This window comes from Gorilla gorilla, chromosome 13 (genome assembly GCF_029281585.2).
Source record: "Gorilla gorilla gorilla isolate KB3781 chromosome 13, NHGRI_mGorGor1-v2.1_pri, whole genome shotgun sequence".
Taxonomy (NCBI): domain Eukaryota; kingdom Metazoa; phylum Chordata; class Mammalia; order Primates; family Hominidae; genus Gorilla; species Gorilla gorilla.
In genome coordinates this window covers 63969610-63991457 of record NC_073237.2, presented here as the reverse complement: position 1 = coordinate 63991457, position 21848 = coordinate 63969610, and the positions used below count along the sequence as shown (strand labels likewise).

General features: G+C 40.0%; 1 protein-coding gene and 1 pseudogene across 17 annotated transcripts in view; both read left to right on the top strand.

Moving 5' to 3' along the window:
- Positions 1-21848, top strand: part of KANK1 (KN motif and ankyrin repeat domains 1) — a 242537-nt gene that overhangs the window by 149147 nt on the left and 71542 nt on the right. The gene's annotated exons all lie outside the window — the stretch shown is intronic.
- LOC101135928 (eukaryotic translation initiation factor 1-like) lies at positions 7851-8305 on the top strand (annotated as a pseudogene).

Genomic DNA, 21848 nt, shown 5'->3' with positions numbered 1-21848 from the left:
CCATTTATAATTAATTATTGCAAATATTTGTTTGGAATTATTGGACAGGTACAGAAAGCTATATGTAAAAGTACATTCATCAAAGTGTTTGCAGTGTGGGCCAGGTGCGACGGTTTACTCCTGTAATCCCAGCACTTTGGGAGGCTAAGGTGGGTGGATCATCTGAGGTCAGGAGTTCGAGACCAGCCTGGCCAACATGGTGAAACCCCGTATCTACTAAAAATACAAAAAAATTAGCCAGACTTAGTGGTCTGCACCTGTAATCCCAGCTACTCAGGAGGCTGAGGCAAGAGAATCACTTGAATCTGGGAGGCAGAGTTTGCAGTGAGCCGAGATCATGCCATTGCACTCCAGCCTGGGCGACAAGAGCGAAACTCTGTCTCAAAGGTAAAATAAAGTGTTTGCAGTGTGAAGAAACAATCTAAATATTCAACAATAAAGGAAGGTCAAATGAGACAAATATGAAAGGGGAATACTATGCAGCCATAAAAGAGAGATGTGGTTGTTATCTTAGGAAGATGACTATAATATGAAGTTAAAAGTTATAAAGGAACACTTGGGAAGAATGTATAGGCACATACATGCTTATAAAAGCACAAGAAAGAACTGGGAAGCAATACACCAAAACGTTGATAGTAGTAGAATTACGGCTGATTTTTTACTTTCTCTGTCATGCATTTCTTTATTGTTGAATATTTAGTACTAGTACATGGAGAGGGAATAGAAAACTTAATTTGGAAGGGATGGGGAAAAAGTAACCACCCTGGGAGCTGAGTTAGAGGAGAACACAGAGCCCAGGTGTTTCAGCATCTGTTCCGGCGTTGGTGGTGGGAATTCTCTGAATAGTCCTCACTGTGCCAGAGAAGCTTTCTGCGCACAGCTGGGTCCTGTGAGGTAAGACCTGTGTCCTGCTGACTCATACACAGCATCCCATATGGCCTTAACTTTATTTAGCAACGTCAGCTCAAGGAAGCCTTGTGTTCCCTTTGGGCCCAGGATTTAGAAGAGCATAATCATAGAATGTCTGTCAGGCCTGGAAGTGTCATTAGGGCTGTCCTAGTCTGGACATGAAGAGTCTGAGGCCCAGAGCATTTAAGTAACATTCCCAGAGTCCCAGAGGTGATTCGAGGCCAATTGGAAATGAAAATGCGGTTCCCAGGCTTTTGGTCTCTCTAGTGCTACTACTTTGCTTGTCTCCAAGCTCTGCTCTGGTGGATGAGTCTCCAGTTCTCACAAGCAGTTTTTAAGGCCAGAGCAAAAGGTTTCCAGGTAAGAGAATTTTTTTTGTCATATAAGAGAAGATTAAATTAATAGGACTTTTGTTCAGATCTGCATTCAGTGAGATACATGGAAATTCAGAGGTTGTTGACTTTGCTTGGGTCTGGCCTCTTTTGGATATTTAATAAAGGCTGCAAAACCTTTCCCTTGAACGATGCAGGTTTGCTGAAAACCACAAAACTTTGCATTTGATTTCGGAGGTTTCAAGAGCCCTGTAAAGCCTGTCCCTGGGTTCTAAATGTCCTTTGTCTTGTGCTTCCCTGTTTCCAAGCAGTTCTTTTGCATTTGGAGGTAACAGAACTGTGATCTGGTTTGGTTTTCATACCTTTGTTGCAGATATGTTTTCTTCAAATAAAAAAGAAGGAAAGGATAGCAACTAGGAAGATGAACAAGCCTCATCACATTGGATACTTAGTGTTGTCTTTGTGTTTACAGTTGCTGTTAGGTTGTCATTCCAATAAAAGTAAAATTATGTAATACTTTTTAAAGCTCCCATCACACTAGCACAACTGCTTTCATTTTTTGCAGTGTGTTCCACCCTGTTCCTTTCCACGTGGATACTTACTGGTTACAGCCAAAGACTGTTCATTATGCCCTTTCATGCTTCCACATGAAAGACACAAACTGAGGCTGAAATTGAGTGGCTTCTTACCAAAAATTAGGTATTTGAATAAGAGCAGATAGTTTTTACTTAAAAGATGTAAGTTTTGAAAATGGCCACATGCAGCGGTTAACACACTGATGACTGGACTTACCTGAAGAGTTTCTGATTCAGTAGCCCGTTGTGGGGCCCAAGCATTTCTAATAAGTCCCCAGGTGATGCTGACATCACTTGTCCACGGCCACACTTTGAGAAACAGTGGCCCAGAGAATAACAGTCTTAGAAGGCAGGGTGTTTTCCATATTTTGCTGAAGACAAGAATCAGTTGAGAATGTTTGTTAGAAATGTAAATTTTAACACCACGTCAGACTCACTGAATCAAAATCTCTGGGAGAATCTTGGAATACTATATTATCAGATTTGGAGGAACTACCATTCTCTTGCTATCAGGTAAGCCCCATAGAGTGTCACTTGTTTGCAAACCACTCACAGGACAATAGAATTTTTTTTTTTCAAACACTAACTCAAGCAGAAGGGACAATATAATATATTTACCACTCTAATCATTTTCTCATCCATTGTCTGCTTTGACCCTATGACCCCATGAGCCCCTAGCAGCATCCACATTTTTAAATGAATTTTAAGTCACCCTTCTAAGACATAAATATTTTTGTTTCAGTTACCAATATATTGTTTGAAAGAGATACCAGAATACCTGCTTTCTGAGAATTTCCTCAAGTTTTACTGAGTTCCTTTTTAATGAGCATAGTCACAATATGCATTTGTGTGTGTGTGTGTGTGAGAGAGAGAGAGAGAGAGAGATAAAGGGAGGAAGGAAAAAGAAATGTGGTTTTCTGCCAAGTTCAAGTTCCCTAGTGATGGTGATGCTGCTGATCTCGGAACACGTTTTGAGAACCACTGGAATAGACCAATAACTCTCAAATGTAGCAATTGGAATCTCCTGGAGGAGCTTTGAAATATACTTCTGCTCAGGTCTCACCCCCAGAGAATAGTTCAATTGGTCTTTGGTGAGACCTAGACAGTAATTCTAATAATCATCCAGCCGGGCGTAGTAGCTCACACCTGTAACCCCAGCACTCTAGGAGGCCAAGGCGAGTGGATCACCTGCGGTCAGGAGTTCAGGACCAGCCTGGCTAACGTGGTGAAACCTCGTCTCTACTAAAAATACAAGAAATTAGCCGGGCATGATGGCACACGCTTGTAATCCCAGCTACTCGGGAGGCTGAGGCAGCAGAATCGCTTGAACCCGGGAGGCAGAGGTTGCGGTGAGCGGAGATCACTCCATTGCACTCCAGCCTGGGAAACAAGAGCAAAATTCTGTCTTAAAAAAAAAAAAAAAAAAAATCCAAGATTGTGAACCATTACTGTAGGTTGCTCCAGATAAAAGGTAATGGGTTAGGAAGCGTAAGACTTTATGAGGAAAAATAAAGGTTAAACCAGTGCTCCTTCCACTTCAGTGTGCATACAAATCACCTGGGGGTCTTGCTGGAATATGCAGATTGATTCTGTAGGTCTAGGGTAGGGCCCAAAATGCTGCTTTTTTAAATCAAGTCAGGCAGATGCTGCTAAGATTGCCCAGGGGTCTACACTTTGAGTAGTGAGGTGGTTAGAAAGTGTTGACCTATGTAAGTGCTTATCAACACACAGTTTTTATATATTTTTAAGTAGTATAGAACAAATAAAAGCAATGTCATTGAGAGTTCAGATACCTTAACTTAGAAACAATAAATATTTTGCCATTAATGACTATTTCCCTTCCCTTGATGCCTAAAACATTTTGTTTTTGCTTCTCCCTACCTGCTTACTCAGAGTTTCAATCAAATGTTTGTAAATTAATTTTGCTTTAGTATGACACATGTATTAACAGGCCTTTCCCCTTTGTAACTGGGTCCCAGGATTCACGGAGTTTGAGGATCTTGCCTTCTGGCTTCCTCCTTGCCTCAGACCCTGCCCTTTAGGTGTTACTGCCCTAAGAGGCTGAAAGTTTAGTAATGCCCCAGGGCCTCGTTGCAGGAGGTAGTCACTTTTGGCACTTTCTTGCTGTCAGACTGCAGGCTCTGGGAGCCAGTCTTCTTGTGACATGGCTTCATCCTGTGTCTCTGGCTTGAGCCCAACCTTTCAGGCCTGGGTTAGGGGTGAAGCCTTTTATCTGGCAGGTCCCACAGTCTGGCGCCTTTCCCAGCGTGGTGGAGTTGAGACCTTGCTGTCAGAGCCTGTTCAGAAGGAGAGAGGGAGAGACAAGACCTTCGCGTGAGGAGGAAAGAGTTTAAGTCCCATCTGTGGAATCTGTTTCCGCTGGCTTGTTGAATTTTCTCAGCTGAACATGGCAGAAGTGGTTGATATTTGAATTAGAGGCTGTGAAAGTGTCCTTGGGAAATGGGTGGGGCTGAGCCAGTGGTCTTCCCTTTTGCCTCTACCTCATGTTGACCAGGTGACAAGGCTCTGTCTCCTGGGTGTGGCCTGTCATTGGTCAGTCTGTGACCATACTGCTATTCTCCAAGGTATTCCTCAACAGAATGGGATCAGGCTTTTTCAGTCATTTCCCATTTTTAAAGGACATCTCCATGGCAGATGCCCCTACTCCCTCCCGGTGCCTCAATATTTGCCTGTCTAGCATGGGTAGGTGAACGTCAGCAGAACTCTTGAAGAATCACTAAAGGGATGTGCTTGTCCTAGCAGGAGAGCCTGTGACAATAAAAAAGCAGAGAATGTTCTGAGTCTCCTATATTAAAAAGGGAAAAGCTTAAGTGAGGTTTATTTCCACTAAAGGATAGCAACATAAGGCAGCTTGACCTTGAGTGTGACTGGAGCACCATAAATGCTACTTCTGCTTTTTTCCTTTTTTTTCTATTGTGGTGAAAAACACATAGCATAGATTTGCCCTCTTAATGTTTAAGTGTACATTTCATTATTGTTAACTGTATGCACAATGCCATGACAGATCTCTAGAACTTTTCCATTTCACATGACTAAAATGCTATACTCATCAAACAACTCTCTGTTTCCCCCTTGCACCAGCCCCTGGCACCAACCTTTCTACTTTCTGTTTCTATGAGTTTAATTACATGTATATGTCATAGAAATTTGGCTTTTTGTGATTGGTTTATTTCACTTAGCATAGTGTCTTCAAGTTTCCATTCTATTCATGTTGTAGCATGTGATAGAATTTCCTTTTTTGTAGGCTAGATAATAGTCCATTGTATGTATATACCACATTTTCCTTAGGCATTCATCTGTTAATGGACTTTTAGATTGCTTCTGCATGTTGGTCATTGTGAATAATTCTGTAGTGAACATGGGGATACAAATATCTCTTCGAGTTCCTGTTTTTAGTTCTTTTGGGCATATACCCAGAAGTAGGGTTCTTGAATCATATGGTAGTTCTATTTCTTATTTTTTTGAGGAACCTCTATACTGTTTTCTGTAGCAGCTGCACCATTTTACAGTTTTAACAACAACCCTCACCAATGTAGGGTTCCAGTTTCTCCACATGCTACCGATGCTTTGTTTTTTGGTTGTTGTTTGTTCTTGTTTTTTTTTTAATAGTGGCCATCCTAATGAGTATGAGGTGATACTGTGGTTTTGATTTGGTTCTGCCTTTTTAAACTCCAAATTCAGTCTCTGGTTACAGCTTTTCCCATAACCATTTTCAGGTGAGGTGCGTATGCTGCGTTGGTAACATAAATTTAACATTGTGAGAGCTTTTATCAGGCAGCAAATTGTAAAGCCCCTTCTAGGTCAGACACTTGACCTGTGTATAGCTTAAGTTAGGAACTTGTATGTTCTTAATAAAACACAAGAAAATATGGGAAATTTCCATTTGGCATGAGCCTTTCTGTTTTCTTGGTGGTGGTGGTGTGGGGGTGGTGTAGGCTCTCCCTAAGTTGCCCAGGCAGGAATGCAGTGGCTCTTCACAGGTGCAATCATAGCTCACTACAGCCTCGAACTCCTGTCTCAGCCTCACAAGTACTGGGACTACAGGCATGAACCACCATACCCAGTTCCATTCTGCTTTAAACAGTGGAAAAAATACATGTATTTTTTAAATGGAAGGGTTGGTTATATCTTCAATGTGAAATCCTCTATGTGAAATCTGAATAAACTATTCCTGGAATATCCAGTGTCGTTTCCCCGTGATGATAAACAAAGCCCAGAGCTGCCTCTCTTTAAAGATAGTAAGAAGCCTATGCATAAACAAAACACTTAAAAATAAGATCATTTATTTTATTTTACTCATCCGCTTAAACGCATCAATGACTTTTAACTTAGAAGAAAACCTAGTCTTCCTACTATGACCAACAGGACTAAGCAAATCTCATAACCTAGCCTCTGCTTACCTCTCACTTCAGCCCAACCTACTCTTTCCCTCTCTTAAAAACCCACAAGCTGAAATATATGGAGCTCTTTCTGGCCCCGAGCCTCCAGACCTTTTAAAGAAAAAAAAAGATTGTAATTTTGATGAAGACCACATCATCAATTTTTATTTCTATGGCTCTTACTTTTGGTATTATGTCTAGACCTCTCCAAGCCCTAGGTCTTAAAGATCTTCTAGGTTTTCTTAAGTTTTATAGTTTCTTTTTTTAATTTTAGATTTAAGATTCATTTGGAATTAACTTTTGTATAAGACATAAGGTTAAGAAGATTCGTTATTTTGACTATAGATACCAGATTGCTGTAGCACTGTTTGTTGAAAAGACTTTCCTTCCTTTTCTGAAAGAGTTTTTCTTTTCTGAAGTGCCTTTGTCAAAAATCGCATAGGCACATTTGTGTGGGTCTATTTCTGGGCTGTATGCTGTTCCTGGGACCATTTTTACCTTACACCTTTCCCCTAGTTAACTCCTACTTATCCTTCAGGTCTTAGTTTCAATGTTGTTTCCGTGGAAAGACCCTTAAGGACCACCCATTCCTATACATCTGCATACCCTCAACTTCAGTCCTAAGGAAGGGTACCTCTGTTATTCTCACTCAGCACCTGTTTTTTTCTCCTTCATAGCATTTAGCATAATACGTTTATAACTTTTTTTGTTTGTGCACATACAGTTCGTGCCTATAAGCCTCAAAAAGGCAAGAACTGAGTTTATTTTGTTCACCACTGTAGTGCCCAGCACTGTGCCTATTACATGCTGAGTTCTCAGTCAATATTTTTGAATAAATGAGTGAAACAAAGTTAGGCTTCCTGGGGGATGTTTTCTAAATCCCTAGGTATCATTTCTTAAAATCAGAGGATATTCTTGGCTCTTGGAGCCTTAGGGCATAATTTTTTTCCCAGTTAACCCATCTTTGAAGATAGGGATTTTGAGAACTTTTGGCCTACCTCAGAGTCACCTAGCGGGTTATCAAAATGCAGATTGCAGGGCCCCAAACCCAGAGTTCCTGCTTCAGTAGGTCTGGGATGGGCCCCAAAATTTGGATTTCTAACAAGTTCCCAGAAAATAATGCTGATGCTGCTGTTCTGGGAACCCACTTTGAGAACTGTATTAGTCTGTTCTTGTACTGCTATGAAGAACTACCTGAGACTGGGTAATTTATAAAGAAAAAAGGCTTAATTGACTCACAGTTCCACATGCTGTAAAGAAGCATGGCTGGGAAGCCTCAGGAAACTTACAATCATGGTGGATGGCGAAGGGGAAGGTGGCACGTCCTATGTGGTGGGAGCAGGAGAAAAAGAGGGAAGAAGGTAATGCTATGCACTTTCAAACAACCAGTTCTCGGGGGAAGTCCGCCCCCATGATCTAATCACTTCCCACCAGGCCCCTCTTCCAGCACGGAGGATTATAACTCATAAGATTTGGGTGGGGACACAAATCCAAACCGTATCAAGCACTAGTGTTTTAACGTTAAGAATCTGAAGAGGCCCGAGTCACTGAGCCGCCACTGCCAAGGACTCATCTCCCCCTTCTCCCGCCACCGCCCGCTTTTGCAGCCATTTCCACTGAGGAAAAAGAATCGTATGTCCACAATCCAGAACCTCCACTCTTTCCACCCCTTTGCTGATACAAGTAAGGGTGATACCTGTCCTGCTGGCACTGAGGATTATATCCGTATAAGAATTCATCCAACAGAGAAATGGCAGGAAGACCCTTACTACTGTCCAAGGGATTGCTGATGATTATGATAAAAAGAAACCAATGAAGGCATTTAAAAAGAAATTTGCCTGCAATTATACTGTAATTGAGCATCCAGAATATGGAGGTCATTCAGCTACAGGGTGACCAGCGCAAGAACATGTGCCAGTTCCTCTTAGAGATTGGAATGGCTAAGGACAACCAGCTAAATGTTCATGGGTTTTAAGTGCTGTGGCTCGCTGAAGCTTGAATGAGGTTTTCCTTGCAATGAGTAGAATTTCCTTTCTGTCCCTTGTCACAAGTTAAAACCTCACAGCTTTGTATAATGTAACCATTTGTGGTCTGCTTTTAACTTGACCTAGTGTAATTCCTTCATGCAGTAAACTTGAAAGAGCCATGCTGTCTAGTCTTGAAGTCCCTCATTTAAACAGAGGTCAAGCAGTAGGCGCCTGGCAGTGTCAAGCCTGAAACAAAGCAATACTGTCATGTTTCAGCCACACCTAGAGCCCTAAGATCATAGACAACTACGTCTGGCCAGAAGCTCCTCCGCTCTCCCTCTGCAGAGTTCCCTGCCCTAAGAGACTGTCACCACCCGAACAATCCTCAGTGAATCTAAGAGGAGAGGATGGGGTAAGGCAGCAACAGCAACTCTACCACTGGAAGGGAGCCTTTGGTGGTCAAAGAAAGATCCCCTGGTGTCTATAACCTGACCAGGGGCAGAGTTTTAGAGAGGCCCCCTTCCCAATAGCGAGGTGATAGGACATCTGGCTTGCCACAAAGGTCTTTTTGACCAGACATGCCCTAGCAAAGGGATGTCCAAACACCAGAATGTGAGACCAACCTTCCATCAAAGCTAAACCTTTGACAAGGGAACAAATCTCAAAACTGATGTACCAGTCATGTAGTTAGCTGTAGAGCTTGCAACTTAATGGCAACAGCTGTCCGATATCATGGGAAGTAACCAACTGGTTTTGAGGTTTGTTTGTTTTTTTTCCCCTCCAGTTTTAATGTTATGTGTAATGTATTTAAACCCTTTTTTTTAATTTAAGTTCTAGGGTACATGTGCACAACATGCAGGCTTGTTACATATGTATACATGTGCCATGTTGGTGTGCTGCACCCATTAACTCGTCATTTACATTAGGTATTTCTCTTAATGCTATCCCTCCCCTCTTCCCCCTCCCCACAACAGGCCCCAGTGTGTGATGTTCACCGCCCTGTGTCCAAGTGTGCTCATTGTTCAGTTCCCACCTGTGAGTGAGAACATGCAGTGTCTGGTTTTCTGTCCTTGCAACAGTTTGCTCAGAATGATGGTTTCCAGCTTCATCCATGTCCCCGCAAAGGACATGAACTCATCCTTTTTAATGGCGGTATAGTATTCCATGGTGTATATGTGCCACGTTTTATTAATCCAGTCTATCATTGATGGGCATTTGGGTTGGTTCCAAGTCTCTGCTATTGTGAATAGTGCCACAGTAAACATACGTGTGCATGTGTCTTTATAATAGCATGATTTATAATCTTTTGGGCTTTGGGTATATATCCAGTAATGGGATCACTGGGTCAAGTGGTATTTCTAATTCTAGATCCTTGAGGAATCACCACACTGTCTTTTACAATGGTTGAACTAGTTTACACTCCCGCCAACAGTGTAAAAGTGTTCCTATTTCTCCACATCCTCTTTAGCACCTGTTGTTCCCTGACATTTTAATGATCGCCATTCTAACTGGTGTGAGATGGTATCTCACTGTGGTTTTGATTTGCATTTCTCTGATGGCCAGTGATGATGAGCATTTTTTCATGTGTCTGTTGGCTGCATAAATGTCTTCTTTTGAGAAGTGTCTGTTCATATCCTTCGCCCACTTTTTGATGGGGTTGTTTGATTTTTTCTTGTAAATTTGTTTAAGTTCTTTGTAGAATCTGGATATTAGCCCTTTGTCAGATGGGTAGAAGCCAAATCATGAGTGAACTCCCATTCACAATTGCTTCAAAGAGAATAAAATACCTAGGAATCCAACTTACAAGGGATGTGAAGGACCTCTTCAAGGAGAAGTACAAACCACTGCTCAACAAAATAAAAGAGGACACAAAGAAATGGAAGAACATTCCATGCTTATGAATAGGAAGAATCAATATTGTGAAAATGACCATACTGCCCAAGGTAATTTATAGATTCAATGCCATCCCCATCAAGCTACCAATGACTTTCTTCACAGAATTGGGAAAAACTACTTTAAAGTTCATATGGAACCAAAAAAGAGCCCGCATTGCCAAGACAATCCTAAGCAAAAAGAACAAAGCTGGAGGCATCATGCTACCTGACTTTAAACTATACTACAAGGCTTCAGTAACCAAAACAGCATGGTACTGGTACCAAAACAGAGATAGAGACTAATGGAATGGAACAGAGGCCTCAGAAATAACACCACACATCTACAACCATCTGATCTTTGACAAACCTGACAAACACAAGAAATGAAGAAAGCATTCCCTGTTTAATAAGTGGTGCTGGGAAAACTGGCTAGCTATATTTAGAAAGCTGAAACTGCATCCCTTCCTTACACCTTATACAAAAATTAATTTTTTTTTTTTTGAGACAGGGTCTTGCTCTGTCGCCCAGGCTGGAGAGCAGTGGTGCGATCTCAGCTCACTGCAGTCTCTGCCTCCTGGGTTCAAGTGATTCTCCTGCCTCAGTCTCCCGAGTAGCTGGGATTACAGGCACCCGCCACCACGCCTGGCTAATTTTTGTATTTTTAGTAGAGATGGGGTTTCACCTTGTTGGCCAGGTTGGTCTCAAACTCCTGACCTCAGGTGATCCACCCACCTTGGCCTCCCAAAGTCCTAGGATTACAGACATGAGCCACCACGCCAGGCCTAAACCCTTATTTAAGTAAAACTTGTTTTCAGAAAAAAATGAATCTGAGGATGTGTTACATGTCCCCCTTTTACTTAGTGACAGTCCCAGGCACACTTGAGCTTGTCATTAACAATATTCATCAATTTAAGAGTTGATCAGAGAAGGTCATATAAGAATCCAATCTCAGTGGAATTAAAGGAAAAATTTTTGCTAAGCAGAAAATGAGAACTGTACATTTAAAATAAATAAGAAATGAACAGAAAGCCTTTCAAATCATACTAAACTAACTTATATCTGTGGCTACTACATTGTTGTTCTTTAATGCTTAAGTAGGTAAAAGCACTGATGTTTTAGTTGAAACTACCAGCAGTAGGAATGCTTGCTCAGTAAGAGCAAGACCCCACTAACACAGTCATATTTATAAAGTCAAGGTTTAGGTTTCTGCCAGGGTCTGTTTTCCCTAAATCTATTACAGACAAATGAAAGCAAATCAGTAAATACTGTTTTAATGTACCTATACCGAGTCATAAAATTATTTTCCTCCCAAGTCAGGAAGAAACATAAAGTTGGTTAACTGAAAAAGAGAAAGTTTAATCATTCTGATTTTCATTCTGATGCTCTTCTTTAGACTCTCTATTGCTGCTTTCTTTTGTAGCAGAACAGCTGATTTTCGGCCTAGGTTTTCATGATCTGATAAACCTTCACCATAGACAGTTTCTTGGAAAGAAACTTTGCAAGTGTCAGTTATCTTTAAATGTTCAGGAAGCTGTGTGGGTCTCAGACCCAGCTGGAGCAGAGCCAGCACGGGATTCTGAAAGCATTTGCAGGCTCTGAGATGGTTTTAACCTGTTCCTTGGCAGTGCAGCCCTTGTGTACACTCTTGGAAAGATACTAATGTTTACTTTCATGATGTAGAATGGATGAGCAGTGAAGGTTTCTAGGAAGGTTGAACACACTCATGCCCACTTTGGGACACAAGGAGGCAGATGCTATCATGGGAACTCTTCAAATAAGGTTGTATGGTTTGGCTGTATCCTCACCCAGATCTCATCTTGAATTGTAGTTCCCATAATCTCGTGTGTTGTGGGAGGGACTTGATGGGAGGTAATTGAATCATGGGGGCAGTTACCCTGATTCTGTTCTTGTAATAGTGAGTTTTCATGAGATCTTTACACTTGATTAATGTTAACTGTAGTTGTCCTACTGATCTATCGAACACCAAGTCTTATTTCTTCTAAGTGTATTTGTACCCATTAATCTACTGCTCTTCATTCCCCATACCCGCTACCCTTCCCAGCCTCCGGTAACCACTAGTCTACTCTCTATCTTCATGAGATTCACTTTTGTAGCTCCCACATATGAGTGAGAACATGCGACATTGTCTTTCTGTGCTTTGCTTGTTTCACTGAACATAATGACCCCCAGTTTCATCCATCTTGCTCCAAATGACAGGATTTAATTCTTTTTATGGCTGGATAATATTCTATTGTGTATTTTTACCACACTTTCTTTTTAAATATTTATTATTATTTTGTAGAGACAGAGTCCTGCTGTGTTGTCCAGGCTGGTCTCAGACTCCTGGACTCAAGCGATCCACTTGCCTTGGCCTCCACATTTTCTTTATTCATCCATTGATGGACACTTAGGTTGATTCCATATTTTGTCTATTATGAATAGTGCTGCAATAAACATGCAAGTACAGATCTCTCTTCAATATATTGGTTTTCTTTCTTTTAGATAAGTACTCAGTAGTGGAACTGCTGGATCATATAGTATTCTACTTTTACATTTTTGAGGAACCTCTGAACTGTTTTCTATAGTGGCTGTACTAATTTACATTCCCACCAACAATGTGTGAGGATTTTTCTTTCTCTGCATCCTCACCAGCATGTTATTCCCTGTCTTTTTTGATAAAAGCTATTCTAATTGGGGTGAGATTATATCTCATTGTGGTTTTGATTTGCATTTTCTGGATAATTACTGATGTTGAGCACTTCTTATACCCTTTGTTCATTTGTCCTCCGTTGAGAAATACCTGTTCAGGCCTTTTGCCCTTTTTAAAATCAGATTAATGACTTTTTGCTATTGAGTTGTTTGAGCTCCTTATATATTCTGGTTATTTATCTTGTCAGATGGGTAGTTTGCAAATACTTTCTGTCATTCTATGGGTTGTTTCTTCACCTTGTTTGACTGTTTCCTTTGCTGTGTGAAGCTTTTCAGCTTGATGTAATCCCATTTGTCCATTTTTGTTTTTGTTGCCTATGCTTTTGAGAACTTAAACAAAAAATTTTTGCCCAGAGCAATGTCCTGGAGCATTTCCCCAATGTTTTCTTTTAGTAGTTTTATAATTTCACGTGTTAGATTTAAGTCTAAATCCGTTTGTATTTGATATTTGTACATGGTGAGAGATAGAGGTCTAGTTTCATTCTTCTACATATAGTTGTCCAGTTTTCCCAGTGCCATTTATTGAAGAGACTGTCCTTTCCCTGTTGCATATTGTTGGCACCTCTGTCCTCTGTCAAAAGTTAGTTGGCTGCAAATGGCATGGATTTATATCTGGGTTCACTATTCTGTTCAGTCGGTGTTTGTGTCTGTTTTTTATGCCAGTACCGTGCTGATCTGGCTACTATAGCCTTGTATATTTTTAAGTCAAGTAATGTGAGGCCTCCAGCTTTGCTCTTTTTGCTCAAGATTGCTTTGGTTATTTGTGGTTCCATATAAAATTTAGGAGTGTCTGCTCTATTGCTATGGGGAATATTGTTGGTATTTTGATAGGGATTACATTGAATCAGTAAACTGCTTTGGGTAGGATTGTCATTTTAACAATATTCTTTCAATCCATGAGCATGGAATAATATCTTTTCCATTTTTTGATTCATCTTCTATTTATTTAATCAGTTTTTTATAGTGATCCTTGTAAAGATCTTTCACAGCTTTGGTTAAATTGATTCTCAGGGGCCAGGCACAGTGGCTGACACCTGCAATCCCAACACTTCGAGAGGCCAAAGCGGGAGAATTGCTTGAGCCCAGGAGTTTGAGGCCAGCCTGGGCAGCATAGTGTGACCTCATCTCTAAAAAAAAATCAAAATATTAGCCAGACGTGGTGCCATGTGCCTGTGGTTGCAGCTACTTGGGAGGCTGAAGTCAGAGGATCGCTTGAGACCAAGAAATCAAGACTGCAGTGCTCACTGCACTGGTGACAGAGTGCAAACCTGGGTGACAGAGCAAAACCCTGTCTCAAAAAAAAAAAAAAAAAAAATTCCTGGGTATTTTACATTGTGTGTAGATACGATAAATTAGATTGCTTTCTTTCTTTTTCAGATTGTTCACTATTGTTATATATAAATGCTACTGAATTTTGTATGTTGGCTTTGTATCCTGCAACTTTACTGAATTCGCTTATTACTTCTAATAGTTTTTTGGTTTTTAAAAATAGAAGATCCTGTCATCTACATTCAAAGCGAATTTGACTTCTTTCTTTCCAATATGAACACTTTTATTTATTTTTCTTGACTAACTGGCCAGGACTTCCACTTTATGTTGAATGAAAGTAGTGAAAGTGCACATCCTTGTCTTGTTCCAGATCTTAGTGGAAAGCCTTTTAGGTTTTCCCTGTTTGGTATGATGTCGGCTATGGATTTGTCATATATGGCCTTTATTATCTTGAGGTATGTTTCCTCTGTACCTGGTTTGTTGAGGGTTTTTATCAAAAGGGATATTGAATTTTATTGAATACTTTTCAGCACTTATTGAAATGATCATATGGTTTTTGTTCTTGGTTCTGTTAATGTGTATCACATTTATTGATTTGCATATGCTGAACCATCTTTGCATCCCTGGGTTGAATCCCACTTGATAATGTTGAATGATCTTTTTAATATCTTGCTGAATTCAGTTTGTTAATTTTTTTGTTGAGGATTTTTCTATCTGTGTTCATCAGTGAAATTAGCCTATTGTTGTCTTTTTTTTTTTTTTTTTTTTTTTTTTGTGGCCTTATCTGGTTTTGGTATCAGGGTAATGCCCGCCTTGCGGGATGAGTTTGAGCATTCCTTCCTCTTCAATTTTTTTTTTTTTTTTGAAGAGTTTGAGTAGAATTATTATAGTTCTTCTTGAAATGTTTAATAGAATTCATCAGATCCTGGACTTTTCTTTGATAGGAGACTTTTAATTATAGCTTTGATCTTATTACTTGCTATTGGTTTGTCGAGGTTTTCTCTTTCTTCGTGGTTCAATTTTGGTTGTATATGTCCAGGAATGTATCTTTGTCTTCTAGATTTTTCAATTTGTTGGCAATTGTCTCTAATGATTCTTTGTACTCCTATGGTCTCTGTTGTTTTGTATCTTTTTTGTTTCTGATTTTATTTATTTGGGTTCTCTCTTTTTAGTTAGTCTTGCTAAAGTTTTGTCAGTTTTTTTTTAACTAAACTTTTGTTTTGTTGATCGTCAGTAATGTTTTAATCTCAATTTCATTTATTTTTGCTCTGATCTTTATTATTTCCTTTCTCCTAGTAAATTTGGGTTTGGCTTGGTCTTGCTTTTCTAGTTCCTTGAGATGCTCCATTATTAGGTTGTCTTTTGGAAGTCTTTCAACTTTTTTGATGTAGATATTTATTGCTATAAACCTCCCTCTTAGTACTGTGTTTACTGTATCCCATAGATTTTGATATGTTGTGTTTCCATTTTTATTTGTTTTGAGAAATTTTTAAATGTTCTTATTTCTTCATCAACTCATTGTTTATTCAGGAGCATGTTGTTTAATTTCCATGTTTTTGTTTAATTTCCAAAGGTTTTTTTTTTCTTTTTTTTTTTTGAGATGGAGTCTCCCTCTGTCATCCAGGCTGGAGTGCAGTGGTGCAATCTGCAACCTCCACCTCCTGGGTTCAAGTGATTCTCCTGCCTCAGCCTCCCAAGTAGCTGGGATTACAGGTGTACACCACCACACCCAGCTATTTTTGTATTTTTAATGAGACAGGGTTTTGCCATGTTGGTCAGGCTGGTCCCGAACTCCTGACATCAGATGATCCACCTACCTCAGCCTCCCAAAGTACTGGGATTACAGGCATGAGCCACCACACTCAGCCCAAAATTACTCTTGTTATTGATATCTAGTTTTATTCCATTGTGGTCAGAAAGGATACTTGATATGACTTCTACTTTTAAAAATTTGTTGAGACTTGTTTTGTGGCCTAAAATATGGTTTATTCTGGGGAATGTTCCATGTACTGATGAAACGTGTATTCTGAATAGTTGAGTGAAGTGTTGTATAAATATCAGTTGGACCTATTTGGTCTGATGTGTAGTTTGATACAATGGTTTCTTTGTTAATTTTCTGTCTAGATGATCTGTTCATTGGTGAAAGTGGGGTATTTGATGTCCTCCACTATTATTGTATTACAATCTCTCTCTCTCTCTTTGTATCTATTAATGTTTGCTTTATATACTTGGGAGCTGAATTTCAGTCCATCAAATGTATTAATCAGTTCTAAGATTTCTGTTTGATTTTTTGAATAATATCTCTTTGTTAAATTTCTCTGATAAATTTCTGAATGGAGAATTACCGTTTTGTTTCTTGTATTCTGGTTGTTTTGTAACTCTTCTCCTCCTTTCTTCCTGTCATCCTTTATGGTTAAGTGACTTTCTCTGGAACTATGTTTCAATTTCTTGGGGGTTTTTTTAGTGTGTTTATTATAGGTTTTTACATTGTGGTTACCATGAGGCTCATAGAAAACATCTTATAGATATAACAAGTTATTTTAAAGAGATGACAGCTTATCTTAGATAAGCAGTCCCCAGTCTGTTTTGGCACCAGGGACCAGTTTCATGGAAGACAATTTTTCCATAGATCAGGCAGTGGGGATGGTTTTGGGATGAAACTGTTCTACCTCAGATCATCAGGCATTAGATCCTCATAAGGAACGCTCAACCTAGATCCTTTGCACTTGCAGTTCACAATAGGGTTTGCACTCTTATGAGAATCTATGCTGCTAATGATCTGACAGGAGGTGGAGCAGGCAGTGCTGTGTGACCTGGTGCCTAACATGCCACAGACCAGTACTGGTCCATGGCTCAGGAGTTGGAGATCCCTGTCTTAGATCACAAAAAAAAGAATAAATAAAAAACTTTAAAACAACCCTCCATCTTTATTTCCATCCCCTGACGTTTTGACTTTTGTTGGTCTGAATTTACGTATTTTAATATTGCCTATCTCTTAACAGGTTGCTGTAGCTATTAGGGTTTTTGATAGATTTGTCTTCTAGGTGTCATACTAGAATTATGGGTAACTTATGGGTGGACTGCACATGACAATTACAGTATTTGAATATTCTGGGGGTTTCTATACTTGATGTGACCTGTAGGTTTTATACCTTCAAATGTTTTCTTTTTGCACATTAATGTTTTTTCATTTCAGATTGAAGAACCATCTTTAACATTTCTTGTAAGACAGATCTAGTAGTGGTAAATTCTCTTAGCTTTTGTTTGTCAGAAAAAGACTATCTCTCCTTCATACTTGAAGGATATTTCTGCTGTTTGCTGGATAAAGTATTTGAGGATAGCAGGGTTTTTTGGGGTTTTTTCTTTCAGCACTTTGAAAATATCATTCCACTTCCTCCTGACTTATGGTTTCCGTTGAGAAGTGTGTTGCCAACTGAAGTGGAGTTTCTTTGTATGTTATATCCTCCTTTTTTCTTGCTGCTTTTAGTATCCTCTTTTTGTCCTTGACCTTTGAGAGTTTTATTATTATATGCCTTGGGTGTAGTTTTATTTGGGTCAAATCTGTTTAGTGTTTTCTGACCTTCCTCTACCTGGATATTTTTCTCATATTTTGGAAAGTTTTCTGTTATTATTTATTGAGTAAGCTTTTTTCTACCCCTCACTCTTGCTCAACTTTCTCTTGAACACCAATAATTCTTAGATTTGGTATTTTAAGGTAATTTTCTATATCTTGTAGGCAATCTTTGTATAATATATTTCCATTCATTTTACTTTTTCTCCTCTATGTAATTTCAAAGAGCCTGTCTTTGGGCTGACTGATTCTTTCCTCTGCTTGATGCATTCTGCTGTTGAGAGCCTCCAATAAATTTTTCAGTTAGCAAATATATTTTTCAATTTCAAGATTCGTTTGATTTTTTATCACTTCAATCTCTATTAAATTCCTCTGATAAGTTTCTGAATTGCTTTTCTTTGTTGTCTTGGAGATCCCTGAGTTTCTGTAAAACTGCTATTTTGAATTCTTGGTCAGAGAGCTCATGAATCACCATCTCATTAGGGTCAGTCGCTGGTTCCTTGCTTTATACATTTGGGGAGGTCATGGTTCCATGTTCTTATGGATATATGTCTGTGTCTTTGCATTAAAGGATTTATTCTTTATTCCAATTTTCTCTGTCTAGTCTGTTTTGGTTTTTACTGGTATGTTTGCTTAGAGATTATTTGTAATTTAGCTGTTGAATTTCTTACACATTTTTCCCGCTAGGTCACTGCCTCTTTTTCAGCACTAAATGGTACTTAAAACCCAGGTTTGCCTCTGTTCTTCTAGCAAAGGATCAGAGGATTGCCTGGCTGGAATGGGGGAAGTTCCAAAGGAGCTATCCCTGTGGTATGGAAAGGCTGGCTAGGAGTTCATGCCCAAGATATCCGTGGAATCTACCTCCTACAGCGTAGTGCTGCCGAACAGCCACTCTGATTTGGCATCTCCTTTGGTTGAGTTACAGAGCGGAGCTTCCAGGGCTGGAGATGGTAATCCTGCCTCCTTCCTTTGTGTCCGGCTGTCCACAGGGTGGTATCTCCCTTCAGGCACTCCTGATGCTTCTCATGGGTTGAGGCATGGATAGGTCTCCTGCCAAAGAAGCCAGGATGGTAGGCAAGTTGTGTGTCCAACTTAATCTCACTTTTTCCAGTTAGAATCTGAGTTGGGGGAAGTTTTACATGTGCTTGATACCAAGCAGATTGGGGGAAGGGTGTCACAGATATGAAAATCTGATTCTCTTACTGTCTGCTGGAGTTTTTTTTGTTTTGTTTTGTTTTGTTTTTTACTTCTCAGTGGCCCCAGGAACTGACCCATTCTCTTTCATGAGTTCTGGGAGATTGCTGGTGATAATCTCGATGATGTATATTTATTTTGGTTATTCTGTGGGGAGAAGTGAAGCCAGCTTTCATCTACATTTTTAAAGTATAATTCTTATTTTGAGTGGCAAGAATCTGATTCCAGTATGCTGCCTTAGTTTTTATGCATTTTTGAAACTCCTACCATTGCATTTAGAACCTTCTATCTGGTGGAGTTTTTTGTTTGTTTGTTTTTTGTTTTTCAGTTTTGGAAGTATTTGATTTTTTGAAACAGTTGACATTCATATAAAGAACAAGGTTGATAATCAAGCCTGCTCTACTAATTCTGTGCAGTCTAGAAAAGAGTGTACTGGGGCCGGGCGCCGTGGCTCACACCTGTAATCCCAGCACTTTGGGAGGCCGAAGCATGCAGATCACAAGGTCAGGAGATCAAGACCATCCTGGCTAACACGGTGAAACCGCGTCTCTACTGAAAGTACAAAAAATTAGCTGGACGTGGTGGTCTGTGCCTGTAGTCCCAGCTAATCGGGAGGCTGAGGCAGGAGAATGGCGTGAACCCGGGAGGCGGAGCTTGCAGTGTGCCGAGATGGCGCCACTGTGCTCCAGCCTGGGTGACGGAGCGAAACTCCGTCTCAAAAAAAAAAAAAGAAGAAAAGAGTGTACTGGTTAAGTACTGAGAAGCATTTCCTGTGTGTCATGTAAGTACTTCAGGCTCTTAAATGTGTTACTCCAAGGAATAAGGTTGCAAATACAGTTGCTCTAAAAACATATTATACCAGCCTGGCCAACATGGTGAAACCCCATCTCTACTAAAAATGCAAAAATTAGCTGGGCATGGTGGCACACACCTGTAATCCCAGCTGCTTCGGAGGCTGAGGCAGGAGAATCACCTGAACCTGGGAGGCGGAGGTTGTAGTGAGCTGAGATTGCGCCACTGCACTCCAGCCTGGGCGACAGAGCAAGACTCCGTCTCAAAAAAGAAAAAAAATTACATAAAATTCCGAGATGCAGCTTTCTTATCTAAAAAGGATTTGCGCAAAGCCTCCTTGCAGTAAGCATATAGGTAACTAAGGTGACTACCTTACGTATATGCATCACTCATTTATGCCCTAAGTTCTCATTTGTTAAAACAATAGTGCCCTTACTCTAAATCACATAATCACAAGAGCCCTAGGGCTGAATTGCTCAGCTTTAAATGTCAGCACTGTCATACTAGCTGTGTGATGTGAGCAAGTTCTAAAACTCCCTGTGCTTGTTTCTTATGTATACAATGGAGAGAAGGGGTAGTACTTTGTAGGGTTGTTGTGAAGTTTAAACAAGGTAATAACTGTTAAGTGTTTTTAAAAGTCCCTTGAATGTAACAATTGCATCGGTGGTAAGGTATGCATTTTTCTCATATGGCCTCTGAAATGAGGATGTGTCTTATAATGAATGTAATTTCTTAATAAGCATTTTATCATTTAGTGACATCTTTTTTATTAGTAGTACTTAATGTTACACTTTGGGTGACATTTTATATTTCAATAACTAATAGTAAGAGGTCTATTAACATTAGCTGCCATCAACATTACCATCAATATTATCATCAGCATTATCTTGTTTCTAACTGAGATAGTGGCATTTGATAGTTTAGCAGTGCTAGAGTATATATCAAATCTCAATTTTATCTAACTACTTGTTTGCATTGGTGTATTTTTATCAAAGTTCTAGTGTGCTGTTTTTCATATTTGTATCATTTTAGCTAATGTAAAGTATTTATGGGGTCAGCTCATGCAATGTTTCCGTCATTCATTGTACCTTACTTGGCGATCTACTAAAACATGCATCAGCATCCTTCAGTCTCCCGAAAGAAATAGAGACAAAGACAAATTCTTTATTTTCTCTGTTGATGTATTTTCCTAAATCCTTTCGCCGGAGTGGTTTCTTTCTTAGCTAGGAGAACTAAGCCACCATTGTACCACTTAAGATTTACTGGTTTGCACTGTCCTCTGAGGGAGAAAAGAAGCAATTTATTGATCTGTAACACAGGAATGGACTGTGGCCAAACCTTTTCTGGTTTATACAATGCACCAACATAAGAATCTGCATAGCATTAAGAAGAATGAGCACTCACAATTTGAGGCCGCCTGTCAGCATGAATAATAACTGAGAAAAATCAATACACAATATACAACTGTTCTCTTTGCACAGACACTGCCAGGATTCACACCCAGTGACAGTGTCTTCTTTTTTTTTTTTTTTTTTTTTGAGACAGGGTCTCTCACTCTGCTGTGCAGGCTGGAATGCAGTGGCGTGATCTTGGCTCACCGCAACCTCTGCTAAGTGATTCTTATGCCTCAGCCTCCCAAGTAGCTGGGATCACAGGCGTGTACCACCCCACCCAGCTAATTTTTGTAGTTGTAGTAGAGATGGGATTTTGCCATGTTGGCCAGCCTGGTCTTGAACTCCTGGCCTCAAGTGATCCACCCACCTCGGCCTCCCAAAGTGCTGGGATTATAGGCATGAGCCACCATGCCCGGCCGACAATGTCTTGTTATTTTACCAGTGATATGCTTATAGTTCCTAATTTTAGGCTTCCTCCTTATTTTGGTTTTATTGTTCAGTTTGGGGAGGGGTGGGAGGCACCAATTTGGATCTGAGAAAAAGATCTTCTGCCAGATGAAAGAGTTTCAATAACAGGAGAGGACCTTGGGCCAAAGTTTATTAAGCTTGACTAGGAAGATTCTGGGCACATCTCCATCCAAATACCTTGACACATACTTCATTCACCCCTAGCACATGCAGCTTGTCCCTTCTTGTCTTCTGTTTGCCTTCAAGGTTTTACATGGTGGTATTTACAAGCCGTTATGGAGCAAGAGTGCAAACACACAAGGCTAGCAAGGGGCCAGTAAACAGGGTTTGGCTTAAGGTTTTGTGGTTGTTAGCTTTTAAAAGCATACTTAGTTGAATAATTCCAGAAACTGGG